The following is a 13,825-nucleotide window of genomic DNA, read 5'->3' on the forward strand; positions in this document are numbered from 1 at the left end:
AAACTAGGGTTAGATGGTAATTTTCTCCACATGATACAGAATGTCTACCAAAAACAAAACAAAACAAAACAAAAATAAAACAAAACAAATCAAAACAAACAAACAAAAAAAAACACCACCCTCTAGCTAATATAGCATAATTAATGATGAGAAACTTAAAGGGGATAATTTTACTATCTCCACAGTTCTGCCTTTTCCAGAATGTTGTATACTTGGAATCACACAGTATATAGCTTTTTTTTTTTTTAACACTGACTTCTTTTACTAAGTAATATGTATTTAAGGTTCTTCTATGTCTTTTCAAGACTTAACAGCTGATTTCTTTTTAGCACTAAATGGTATCCTATTGCCTGGATGTACCCCAATTTATTTGTCCACTCATCTAACTGAACCACATCTTGGTTCCTTCCAAGTTTTGGCAGTTATGAATGAAGCTGCTGTAAACAACGATATGCAGGGTTTTGTGTGGACATGAATTTTCAGCTCCTCTGGGTCAGTAACAAGGAGTGTGATTGTTGGATGGTATGCTAAGAATAGGTTCAGTGTTGTGAGAAGTCACCAAACTGTCTTCTATTTTTTTTTTACACTTATTTATTTTTTGATAGACATAGAGAGAGCACAAGTTGGGGAGAGGCAGAGTGAGAAGGAGACACAGAATCTGAAGCAGGCTCCAGGCTTTGAGCTGTCAGCACAGAGCCTGACATGGGGCTCGAACTCACAAACCGTGAGATCATGACCTGAGCTGAAGTCGGACGCTTAACCGACTGAGCCACCCACGCACCCCTAGATATTAGGTGTGTAGTGGGTATCTCACTGATGTTTTAACTTACATCTTTCTGATGACATATGACGTGGAACATCTTCCCATGAGCTTATTCTCCATCCGTATATCTTCTTTGGTAAGATGCTTGTTAAAGTCTTTGGCCCATTTTTTAATGGGGTTCTTTTTTTCTCTTAGTGTTGAGTTTTAAGAGTTCTTTACGTATCTTGCATAAAACTTCTTTATCAGATGTATATTTTGCAAACATTTTCTCCCGGTCTGTGCCTGCCTGTCTTCTCATTCTTTCAACGTTGACTTTTGCAGAAAGAAATTTTAAATGTTAGTGGAAGTCGAGCTTAGCAGGTGTTTCTTTGATAGATGTGCCTTTGGTGTGTTATCTAAAATGTCTCATCGGGCACCTACGTTTTCCCTCACGCTCTTATAGGAGTTTATTAGTTTTGCATTTTACATTTAGGTCTGCAATCCACTCTGAGTTAGTCTTTGTCAAAGGTGTAAGGTCTAGGTCCAGATTCTTTTTTTCTTTGTTTGTTTGTTTGTTTGTTTGCATGTGGATGTCCAGTTGTGCAACTCACTTATTACTGTTGAGTACTGGTAGTTGCCTCTGGGAAAAAGAAATGTGTTAGAAGAGGTGTCACCAATGGATATGCAATATGGATGTCAGTGTGGGGGTGACAGCCCAGGGTATGGTTACTGAATGTCAACTCAGTTCTTTTATACTTCTCTTTGTGTGAATAACACTCGCGATTTCCATCTTTTTAAAACTTCTATTTTCAACATATATATTCCACTTAAAAAAAGCTTACACACAGACTACTATCTTACTTACCATCTATATCTAACACGTAAGAGTTTTTCTGTTATAGTAATTTGTTTATTTTGTCTCTATGGCGAAATTGGATATTCTCAATTAATGCACCAGGCATACAAACACATTTTGCTCATACGATAGAATAGAGTCTGTACAGATATGGAAACTTGGTATGTGACAGAGGGCTTGACAGATGAGTGGGGGGAAAAAGAGGATTATTTAATAAGTGAAACTGAAAACCTGATTTGCCATAAAGAAAAAGATATATTGGGATTCCTACATCATATGGCATATAAAAAAAAAAACTCCTGATAAGTCCAGATAGATTAAGAACCTAAGTATTTTGAAAAGGAAGTTTTAAAAGTCTCGGTGACAGTATGGGTCAAGATCTTTTATATTTTGATGTTGGAAAATATTTTTAAACAATATACCAAAACTATTAACTACAAAGGAAAAGATCAGTAAATTTGACTTCAGTAAAATTTAAAACTTCTATATATGAAAACACACCATAAACAGAGTGAAAACAATGGTTACAGTCTTTGAAAAAACATTCTTGCAATACATATAACGAATAAGACTTTGGAATCAAGAATATATAAAGAAGGCTACAAATAGGTAAGAAAATACAAATCGGTTAAAAGTGGGCAAAATAGACGAATAAGCATTTCATAGAAAAAGAAAGCAAATGGCCAAAAAATACATAAAAAGAAGTTTAACATCATGAATAATAGGAAAATACAAACCAAGACTTAAAGGAAATAACCTTTAAACCTATTTCGTTGCTGAAAATTAAGAAGTCTCTAAGAAGACGCTGATTCAGAGAATTTCTTCTACTATGTGACCGATAGTTATGGCAATGGGTTCCACTTCTTGGAGGGAGCACCTGGCATATTTTCATCAGACTGACCATTTACATGTTTCCTGGCCAAAGATCCCACTTTCAGGAACACGTCCAAGGGACGTTCTTGCACAAGAAGGACAAGGGCTCTCATGCCTGTAGCAGTGCTGTTCAGATCAGTGGTGACCTGGAGATTGCCCAAATCCCCATGAGCTGGAGAATTAATAAATTGTGATGTAGTCACATAATGGGATATTTGATATTAGTCAAAATCAATTAATGCAATGATGTACAACAAAGGGGGTGAATTGAAAGCCCAACACATTCTTGGTCAGTTACTTTCATGTGTCAGCTTGGTTAGATGATGGTGCCCACCTGTTGGGTCTTATTGTGCAGATACTTTTGCCTGTGATAAGCATTGTTTTTAATATAATTATTGTCAAATTGGCCAACATACCATGCGTAAAGTGTGCTCTTGGTTTTTGGGGTAGATTCCCATGGTTCATCGCTTGCATACAACACCCAGCACTCATCCCAACAAGTGCCCCCCTCGATGCCCATCACCCAATTTCCCCACACACACACACCCCATCTGCCCTCAGTTTGTTGTGTGCATTTAAGAGTCTCTTATGGTTTGCCTTCCTCCTTCTCTGTTTGTAACGATTTTTCCCCTTCCCTTCCCCCATTGTCTTCTGTTCAGTTTCTCAAGATCCACATGTGAGTGAAAATGTATGATACCTGTCCTTCTGTGGCTGACTTATTTCATTCAGCCTAATACCTTCCAGTTCCATCCACGTTGCTGCAAACGGCCAGATTTCACTCTTTCTCATTGCCAAGTAGCATTCCATTATATATATAAACCACATCTTCTTTCTCCATTCATCAGTTGATGGACATTTAGCATTTAAATCAGTAGACTCTGAGTAAAGAATAGCCTCCATAATGTGGGTGAGCCTCATCCAATCAGTTGAAGGCCTTAAGAACAAAAATAAGTTTCTTTTCAAAACTAACTCAGAAACTCTCCTTGAGTTTCCAGCCTCCTGGCCTGAAGAAGGCACACTCATAACTGAATCAATTTTTATTTGAATTGCCAGTCTGCCCCTCTGCCATACAAATTTCAGACTTACCAATCCCCATAATCCCATGGGGATACATTAAAATAAGTCTCTCTTCTCTCTCTCTATCTCTCTCTGTTCCTTTCTGTCTCTGTGTCTCTCTTCTCCTGTCTCTCCGGTGCCTAATACGATAATACAGATGCATTTAGCAAAATAGTTTTGATAAGTTAAATGAAAACTTAAATACACTTGTAACTGTAGAACACATATGGTTGGAATCACATGGTAAGGAAAAAAGGTCAGAGAATAATGAACATAAGATAAAAGTTGGCTGTTGTCAGGGGTATAGGAAGGCAGAGGTCAAAGTCATACTTGATCTTTGATGGTGGGTTCATGAGAACGAGTTACAGTATTAACAATAATGGACTAAAGAGCATAGGAAAAGGAAACCGTCACAGACAAGGGAGAGGGTGCAGTCCATCCAAGTTGGCACGACCCAATCTTCATCATCTACGATCCTTTCAAATATAACCAAGCAGGTAAATAAGCATATGGAACAAAAGCACCCATGGGTTTCTGGCTCCAAAGGATGGAGGTTGGGAGGCAACACCCGAAAGGTACCCACGCTGAGAAACACGCACTTTTCAACTGTTTAGCTCATTTCTCAAACTTGTCTGTCAGGTAAGCTGAAGCAGGGTGAACTTTCCAAACCTCGGCTGTACCCTGGGGTCACCCGGGAAGCGGGAAACCCCGGCGCCTCATTCCCACTCATTATAATTTAATTGGTCTAGGGTGTAGCGTAGGCATCAACGTATTTTAAAAACTTCCATGTGATTCTACGTTGCAGCTGACATTGAGACGCACGAGGAAAGAGGCCGTGGGTGACCGGGATGGTGTGCGGGCAACCCCTTAGAGCTAGTTTTAAAAGCAGATATGGGATTTGAACAGATTTGCTCTGTAGACAGAATATCCAGGAGAGAAGTAGGGGGCGGGTAGTTTAGGGTGGACTTTGGAGGTCAAGAAGCATGTTGGGGACAGCCCCTCTCTATGCTAGTGGAGGACAGGGGGCATGTCTGAGAGGGGTCAGAGAGAATTTAATCTGCTTACCGGAGCACAGAGGCGGAGAGAGAGAGGCCCGCAGCTTCCTATGGGTCTGGGTGGAGCCAGGACCCAGGCTCTCCATGAGGTGGCAGGTGGCCTGCTGAGCGAGGAGGGGTCAGGCAAGAGGAATATGTTGCCTTTGGAGGGCCTGAGAATTGTTCTCAGAAGATCCTGTTGGCTGTAGGAGAAGATCTGTGTTTCACTGGAGCAGCTAGAGGCTGAGTTCCAGGCAGATGAGCCAGGGAAAGAGTGGTAGTGATGTTTGCATTTCCTGAAAGCGTTGTATGCTCTGTTCTAGAACTCTTGCTTCATTTTTTTAAAGTTTACGTATGTATTTTGAGGAGGGGCAGGGACAGAGAGAGAGGGACAGAGAATCTCAAGCAGGCTCCATACTGTCAACACAGAGCCCTATGTGGGACTCGAACTCATAAACCGTGAGATCATGACCCGAGCCGAAATCAAGAGTCAGACGCTTAACTGACGGAGGCTCCCAGGCGCCCCCCAGAAGTTTTGTTTCTTATTCTCTGAGCTCTCTGCACCACGTGTGTGGCTGTGTTGCCCCTCCTGTGATCGCTGTCTTTCTGTCTGCGGCTCTGGGACCCGCCAACCTCTCCCAGTTCCCATTAGGGCTGGCTGGAGATGCCCCTCTGCCTCCAAGAACCCAAAATTTCAGTTTAATACTGCAAACAGACACCTTTCTTGTTGTTTTGTTTGTGTGCTTATTTTTTAAAAAGTGAATGATCCATTAAGCTTACAGCTAAAGTCATTAGGAAATAATATTGGTTTTTCCAGGTTTGTGGGGCTATAGCAAGACATTTCAAGGTTACCATTAACAATGCGATTAATGTTACTATTTCTTTTTTTAAGTTTATTTATCTATTTTGAGAAAGAGAGAGAGACAGAGCACGTGAGCAGGGGAGGGACAGAGAACAAGGGAGACAGAGGATCCCAGGCAGGCTCTGCACTGTCAGCACAGAGCAGGACAGGGGACTGGAATCCACGAATGGTAAGATCATGATCTGAGCCGAAATCAGGAGTCGGATGTTTAACCCACTGAATCACTCAGGCGCCCCTAATATTTCTGATATTAATGATCAAAGAGAAGATAAGAATGTCTTTATTTCATTAAATCAAGATTTATTTATTGAAAGTGTGGTCCCAATTATTTCCATACCATGAGAGAGGGAAAGACAGTGTGTGTGTGTGTGTGTGTGTGTGTGTGTGTGTGTGTGTTGTTTTATTTTGTCTTGTGGTTTTGCCACTGTTTCTCTTGAAGGAAACTGAAGAGTGGCAGGATCTGGGTCTACATCAGAATTTGAAATCATCTGAGCCCACCTTCTTTTCTAGAAGCTTTGGATATTTAAACGACTTTACTTCACTCCCCTCTGGTTTCTTATTATGGACAATTTCCATTTAGTCATGGTCAGATAAAGATTTGCTTGGATTTGGGAGACAAAGAAGAAAAGGTTATGGTAGAAATCCAGCCTTATTTTATGAGTCCCCAAAGTCCCCGGAGCTTAGGTCTGAGCGCTCAGCAGGCATTGCTAGGTGCCTGGATGGAGAAGGCTCAGCCCGCACAGCCCTTCCTCTTGGCCTTGCACCCCTGATCCTAGAGGAGGCGAGCCCGGGCAGAAATGTTTGTCAAATTAAACCTGGAAATGCGTCAGTATTTTTGAAGGGAATTAGGAGCAGAGGGAAAGCATCTCTAGTCTTTGCAAACACCGAGTGGAAAGGATGTGCGCCTGGGCCTCGCCTCTGTCAGGCCACCTCACTCTCGAAGAAAGCAGAGGCGTCTGGAGCGGCAAAGGTCAGAGCCGAGTCAGAGGGGCGGCCTGCGTCCGAAACTCCGCTTCCTCACCCTGCACCTTTTGACAGCCCTGACCAGCAGCGGCTCTGACCACTCAGTCTGCAGGATGAGCTGGGGGTAAGAGCCGGCCGGGGGTACAGGAGGTGTAGGTGGGGGGGGCTGGGGATTGACGCATCAACTCTGAATGCTTCTCCCCCAGACGCACTGTCTGGAGCTGAACCAGCCTCTTGCAATCGTCAGATTGTAGCAGGAATTGTCTCCGTGGCCTCCCCTGAAGGTAGGGAGCACACAGAATTGTAGTTGGGGGTCAGGATTCATACTATTATCAAATATATAAAAGGAGCCATAACCTATGCTAATTGCAAAGGAGCCCCTCTCATGGTATCTGCGATAGTGTTGTTTGTGCAAAGCGAGTGTTATTTTTAGGAGGGAAAGACAACAATCCCCGGCGGAATCGGATCATCCGGCATTGGAAAAAGGTCTCTCTGTCTCCTGCACGTTAAGGGGTTGGAGGGTTGTTCAAAGTCTCACCCCTGGGCTGGGGAAGCACGCACAACTTAGGACTCTGCCCTCTTTGATTCTGAACATGAACATAAAATATCTGGCCGGTGGAGTGACTGAACCAGTACAAGTCTGGAATGCAGAGGGGCATTTATGATAATTAGAAATAATCAAATCCAGACCACGGAAATAGGTGCAAGAAAATATTAAGTAATTTGTAGCCAAATGACTTTAGGACCTTAAGGTAAAATTTCCAGGTGGTGCTTATAGGACCCATAAACACTTGATTTAAAGGGGCAATATTAACATGGAGGTTTATGATCAGAGCACTGGAATTAAATTGATTGTGTCTGCTCTGGCTCTAAAAATAAAACTGGGATAACAAAGCAGCTACCCAAGTTACAAGGCTTAAAGCGCTACCTTGCAGAGCAAAGCAACATCTGACATCAGTGTGGCTCGGGGACCACACTGTGTCACAGACTGCCTGGAAGTCTCCCCACCGGGATTCAGAGCACCCAGATTCTCACCCCGAGTTCCTGCTTCGTTTCCCTGCGTCTTCCCAGGACAGAGCCAATGCCCAGTCGCATGAGCAGTTGGCAAAGGCAGTGACCCAGGAGAGGATGTGCTCAGGACCTTCAACCTTTGGACACACGACCGTCCAAAGAGCTCACTGCCACAGGGTCTGGGTGACGCATGCAGAACAGGATGTGAACAAGATGGGGGGCCGTCCAAGCTAAGGCATCGTTACGCGACCCAAAGAGGGCTTCTCGGATACTCTGAGTTGGAGGAAAGGACTTGCTCAAGTAGGGAGCTGATGCAAGAAGTTGACTTGATACCAAAAATCCTTGTCCTGCTACCTTATAGGGACTTCTCGGGAAAATCACCTAAGAAAGCATACTGAAATCATTCTGGAGACCACAAATTGTGGTATAGATGTGAGCCCTCACGTAAAACGTGTGAAGGGCTTGATAGTTATTTACTGGATGAGCAGAGCCAATATATACCTGGTAGTATAAGAAACAGGAGAATTCACAGCCAAACAGTTGAAAACCTGGGTCTTTCTGCCTCCTAAGAGGTTTACCGGCCATTTAGAGTTGACTAGAATAGCAGTTAAGAATACCGACCCAGGGGGCACCTGTGTGGCCCAGGCGGTGAAGCTTCCGACTTCGGCTCAGGTCATGATTTCACGGTTCTCGGAGTTCGAGCCCCGCGTCGGGCTCTGTGCCGGCAGCTCGGAACCCGGAGCCCGCTTCGGATTCTGTGTCTCCCGCTCTCTCTGCCCCTCCCCTGCTCACTCTCTGTCTTTTTTCTCTTTCTCAGAAATAAACATTACAAAATAATTTTTAAAAATACCAACCCAGGAACCTGGACCTGATTCCAAATTCAGCTAGCTGGCTCCTCCCCCGTGCCTCAGTTTCGTTGTCTGCAAAATAAGGTGGTAATAACACATTGCCTAGCTCGAGCATGGCCTCAGCATCAGAGGGCTTGGTCCATAGAGAATGCTCCCCAAAGTGAAAGGCTCAGAGGAAAGCCAGGCCAAGAAGCAGAGACTTGGGGTTCTCGACAGCATCACAGGGAATAATCCAGACAGAGAAGGGGTTTGAGGGCGGTGTCCACAGCACACATGCTTCAGGAGGTTGGGAAAATTAAAAGAAAGTCTCAAAAAAGTTTCTTCTCCCTCTGAGCGGGGGCAGCCGGTGAGGTCGAGGGAACCTGGGAAAGGGTGCTGCGTTCCACGACCCGGTGAGACAGAGACTTCTGAAGAGGAAGCTCTGGTCGACCACTGCACACGCTGCCGTGGGACAGACCACATCAGACTGAGACCCGGCCACCGCCTTTCACAACGTGAAGGTCGCCGCTGCCTCTCACAAGGGCGCTTTCCGTGGCAGAGCGGGGACAAAAGCGTCAAAGAAGAGGGTTCAAGGCAGGCTGGGGAGACGAAACCCGGCGTCAGGAAGAGCGCAGTCCCGCTCAAGGGCAGTGCAGCACCAGACGGGTCAGCAGCGGTTTTCAAGGTCAGACGTATCAGTCACAGCACATTACGATGCTCCTGAGGCCTTGCAAGCCCTGGGTCCCCAGCATCAGGTTCACGTAGGACCCTTTTCCCGTGTCTGGGAATCTCGTTCCAGTCCTCCGGCCCGCTGTGGGACACACGACGCCCTCTCCAGGGCATGTACTCAGGATGACCGGACCAGTGAGCTTCCGCAGCTCAAACCCAATACAGTGATAAGAGGAGCATCGAGTCTTGAGAGTGAGCCGAAGGGCCTCATAAAGTCAGACATAATACGGTGGAGCAGGAAAGAGAGAGACAGAGAGAGAGAGAGAGAGAGAGAGAGAGAGAGAGAGAGAGAGAGATCCACCCTCATAGGGCGAAACAGGCAAGTTGGCCGCAGCACAGAAGCTTCCAGTGGACAAGCTGCTGTGTGTCTTCCACTCTGACACCTGTTTTCTGTCTTCATACAGTGTAAATGTATTGGCATTAGTGGCTTTTTTTTCTCTGCTTTTTAATACACAGAGTTTATTTGAAAGATGGCCATTAGCACACGGCACGCACTAGAGGAGTTTAGAAGCAAGCGCGAGTTGAGCGCCAGGTCCGCAAGTCTCAGTCCTCAGAACCCAGATTCTTTTCATACACGTCACTTTATCTGGCATCCAAACGGCCTTGGGAAGTGGACACTGTGGTCCGTTTATTTACAACAGGGATGCCGAAACTCAGCCCACATGACGTGGCCGACGGGCGGCCTGGCCAGCTCTGGCTCTCGGGCCACATGCTTTCCTCGCCCTCCGTGCCACACGTCAGAGGTTAACTCATCGTCCCGCACCCCCCCCCCCACCCCGCGCCTTCAGAAGAAAACAAGGGAGATGGAAACAAAGGCCCATCTTTGTGTGCAAGCAGGCATATTACAAAAGCTAAAAATGTCTTAGAGCTTCGTGAGGATTCCCAGTAGATATTGAGAAATTAATAAGATTACCATTGTGATATGAACTTCACTCCCGCTCAAATGTCAGCTCCCCCAAAGAGGGAGATGTGTGTTTTGGTTTCAGTCCCCAGGAAAGTAGTGAGTCATGGAACACGTGGTGGTGAAAAGAAGGAACGCACGAATGACCCCCTGCGTGGTGGACACACGCACGGTGGACGGCAAGGGATGTCTGAAACGGTAACAGCAGTTTAGGGATTCATTTTAACTTTTGGAAAAAAGGCCCTAATGGTTTGATCCGTGAGATCCTATGTCCCTTCTGTAGCTAAAAGATAGTGCTGAAGTAATTGCTTGGCGGCCGGCGGGCATTGTTGAACTGGAGGTTTTCCATTCAGCTGCGTTTTCCAATAAACTGAACGTTTCTTCAGGCAAGTGTTTCTTCAATGAACCCATGATGCCATTGACCTGTGTCTAATGTATATTTAACGTACCTTCAACTCCTAACATTACAAAATTTGCCTTTTTTTTTTTTTTTTTTTTTGATAACCCTGAGTTACCCAGTAGTGAACTTTGCTACAATAGAGAAAGTTTGGGGTCATAGGCTGGGGTGGAACTTACGTTTATTTAATGTATATTTCAATCTCATACATGAGGACCTTATCGTGGTACAGGTAGAGGGTGCTGTGTGTATTAGTTAACTACCGATGCATAGCAAACTATCACGAACCGGCTGGAACTATCCACGTCGATTATCTCGGTGTCAGGAGGTCAGGACTCTGGACCTTCTACTGACGGTCACCTGGGCTGCAGTCAGGGTGTGGTGGGGTGGGGCGGACCTCATTTCCTGTCCTAGAGGATGGAGCTCCCAGCCCCAGAGGCTGCCTGCCTTCCCTGCTGTCAGCCCTCTCCTCTTCAAGGTCAAAGGAGACACCTGCTGCTTGAAAAGACTCACCTGCAGACTTTTCTGAAAAGGACTCACCCAAGGAGATGAGGTATACCAGGATAATCTGCCTTCTGAATACCTAACGTTCAACTGGTCGGGGGCTTCAATTACACTTGCAGAATCCCCCCAAATCATAGGTGCCATGGGCTGCATTGTTTTCCCCCAGAAAATACGTCCAAGTCTTAACCCCCAGAACCTGTGAATATGACCTTATTTGCGAAGAGCATCTTGGCAGATATGGTTAATTTAAGGTGAGGTCATTAGGTAGACTCCAACACGATGGGTGTCCTTCTATAAGGGGGAGGGGAGGGCTTGGGCACCTACACACACACTCAGGAGAAGCCTTGTGAACACAAAGCAGAGGTGGGGGATGTTTCCAGTAGCCACACGACACCAAAGATTACAGCCAGTCACTGGAATCCAGGGAGTGGCCTGGGCCAGACTCTCCCTCCCAGCCTCCGAAGAAGCCAGCCCTGCTGATGCTTCAGCCTTGGACCTCCAGCCTCCAGAACCGTGAGACAATACATTCCTGTTGTTTAAGCCACGTGGCCTGTGGCTTGTTGTGAAAGTGCCGGGATTTGAACACAGCGTCCTATTCAGTGCTGCCCACCCTCAACGAGAGGGTTTTTACATCATGGGGAGGGAAACGTGGCCACCCGGAAGTTCTGCCAAATCCACAGACATTCCATCAGCCCCAGGCAGGGAGGGAGGCGCAGAGGTGCCCTTGACGCCTGGGGGATGCTGCGTGGAAGTGTCCTGCATGACCCAGACCCGTGCAGCGTGTGCTGTCCAATAACACACGTGACCATCCAAGCCCCAGTGTTCTCATCTGTAAAATTAGAGGGTCACAGTAAGTGATCCCTAAAGTTCTTTATTTTCTGAAATTCCACGACTGATTCTTTTTGCAGAGTTACGTGCAAGGACTTGGTTAAAGTCAGTCTCCGTGCAGCTCTGAGGCCCGGGTTCCCTCTGTGAGGTTTTGTAGCTGTGCTCTGGGCAACAGACTTGCCAACGTTTGGGTTATTGGATAAACAAGACATTACCTCATTTGGTTTTATTGGATGGGGTGTATAATTAACCTCTTTAATAGGAATACGGACAAGCAAGCTTATCTTACGAGCATCTTTGTACAAACTCACCCAGTGGATTGCATCTTTGGTTCTGACCTGTCTTGGTAGATAAATTTTTTTCTAATTAATTGGAATCTTTTCAGTGCAAATGTCACTTCCAGCCCATAATTCTACCACCTTTTATTATCCTAGTTAATAAATTATGTCTTACACATTTTCCTATGTTTAAGGACTCTGTTCTGTACTAAAAAAAAAAAAAAAAAGTTCTTGTTTTGTTTAAAATATAGTTTCCAGTCTATTAGGGAAATATTCCTGTTTTTGGTTATACATGAGTTCAAGTGCGTATGCTTCGTAGCAATTAGGTCACCTCCTTAAATATTAAACAAGAAAATAAATAATAGTTTTCATATCAGAACACTATGATGTTTCGACACATACTTTAACTATGATAAATCTTAGAGCACGTCCAAAAAACAACTGGAGAATCCGAACCATGCACAAACACAATCCCATCCCATGCTAAACTTTCATTTCTGCAAATGCTTTGTGAGTAGAATCCATGCCTCACTTTGAAAGAGAAAAGGAAACTCATATGGGCTTATGGTTTAAAAGAAGGCCATCTTTGAAAAAACATAGAGTGGCTTTTCATAGAGGAGCTGCAAAGCAGTACCCAGCCTTTTCATAAAAACTTTTCTTCATCTTGTTTTCCAGTTTGAAAGCCCCAATTCCATAGTCGCTGGTGAAAAACCTCTTTTAAACCGAGGCTCTCCTCACAGTCGTGCTCTGTGGCGTTTTCCATATTCTACCTCCGGTAAAAAGAAGCCCCGTGACAGCGCGTTAAATGAATATAAAATCTGACGAAGTTGTGGTCGGCACAGGGGCATGACATCGCCTCTCCCGGGTTGGAGTATTTCTTTCTGGGTTCCTTGAACTTGGAATTTCTCTTTAAAATGTCCATTAATTCCTATTAGGGAGCTACTAGTAAAGAAAATTGCATGTTGGCTTTTATCAATCTGTATGAATAAATGTTAACCATTCTCAGTTAAAAGGCCTCCTTTTAGCTCCGCTCATGTGAAAACAGCTAGAGCGGCGTGCACATCAGCAAATCATTCAGAAGATTAATGCACTCAGGCCCGGCACAAAGACTCAGAGATGTGTATTAGCATTATAGATTTTAATTTGAAATAATGTCAGTCTTTTCGGGCCCGCATTGTAGTGCATGGACTGTCATCTGCTTATAATAATGAGGCTGACAACCCACGTAAATGTGATTTGCTGCCTCTTTGCCAACATAATGGCTGCGATATTGATCCTAATGGCGGAGCCGTCGCTGGCATTCCATTCAAGACACAGGGGACAGGCTCAGGGGCGGGGCGTTCTGACTCTTCAGGTAGAAAAGATAGAAACAAAAGTGTTTCACCTCGCGGCGACACTGCGCACGTCTGCAGCGGTCACACTTCCCAGCCCGTGTCAGCATTTCAGAGCAACTCAAAGTGCAGCCAGCCGGATGAAGCGGAGACCAGACCTGGTATAAAGATGCTAAGCTATGCCCATCTGCCTGTTTCTCACTGAGACCTGTGACATGAGAGTTGCCAGACTAGTAACTCAGAGGAGCTGCGTGATCCAGATTAACCTCTGAGGCCGCTGTCCGATATGGTGGCCACAAGCCGCCTGCGGCTACTTACGTTTAAATTGGTGAAAGTCAGATGAAATTAACAATTTAGTTCCTGAGGTCTCAAAGAGTTATCTGTGCGCTCCTGTCCATGGAAGCATTATTCATCGTAGCCCAAAGGTGGGCGTGTCCCAAGTGTCCATCACCAGGTTGAAGGACAAACTAATGTGCTGTATGTGCACCTCGGAATATCATTCCGCCTTAAGAAGGAAAGGGATCCCGGCCCCTGCTGCACACGGATGAAGCTTGAGGACATCGTGCTGAGCGAAATAAGCCAGTCACGAGACATCAATTGTACAGGTCCACTCATATGAGGTATCTAGACTCG

This window comes from Neofelis nebulosa, chromosome 1, assembly GCF_028018385.1.
Source record: "Neofelis nebulosa isolate mNeoNeb1 chromosome 1, mNeoNeb1.pri, whole genome shotgun sequence".
Lineage (NCBI taxonomy): Eukaryota > Metazoa > Chordata > Mammalia > Carnivora > Felidae > Neofelis > Neofelis nebulosa.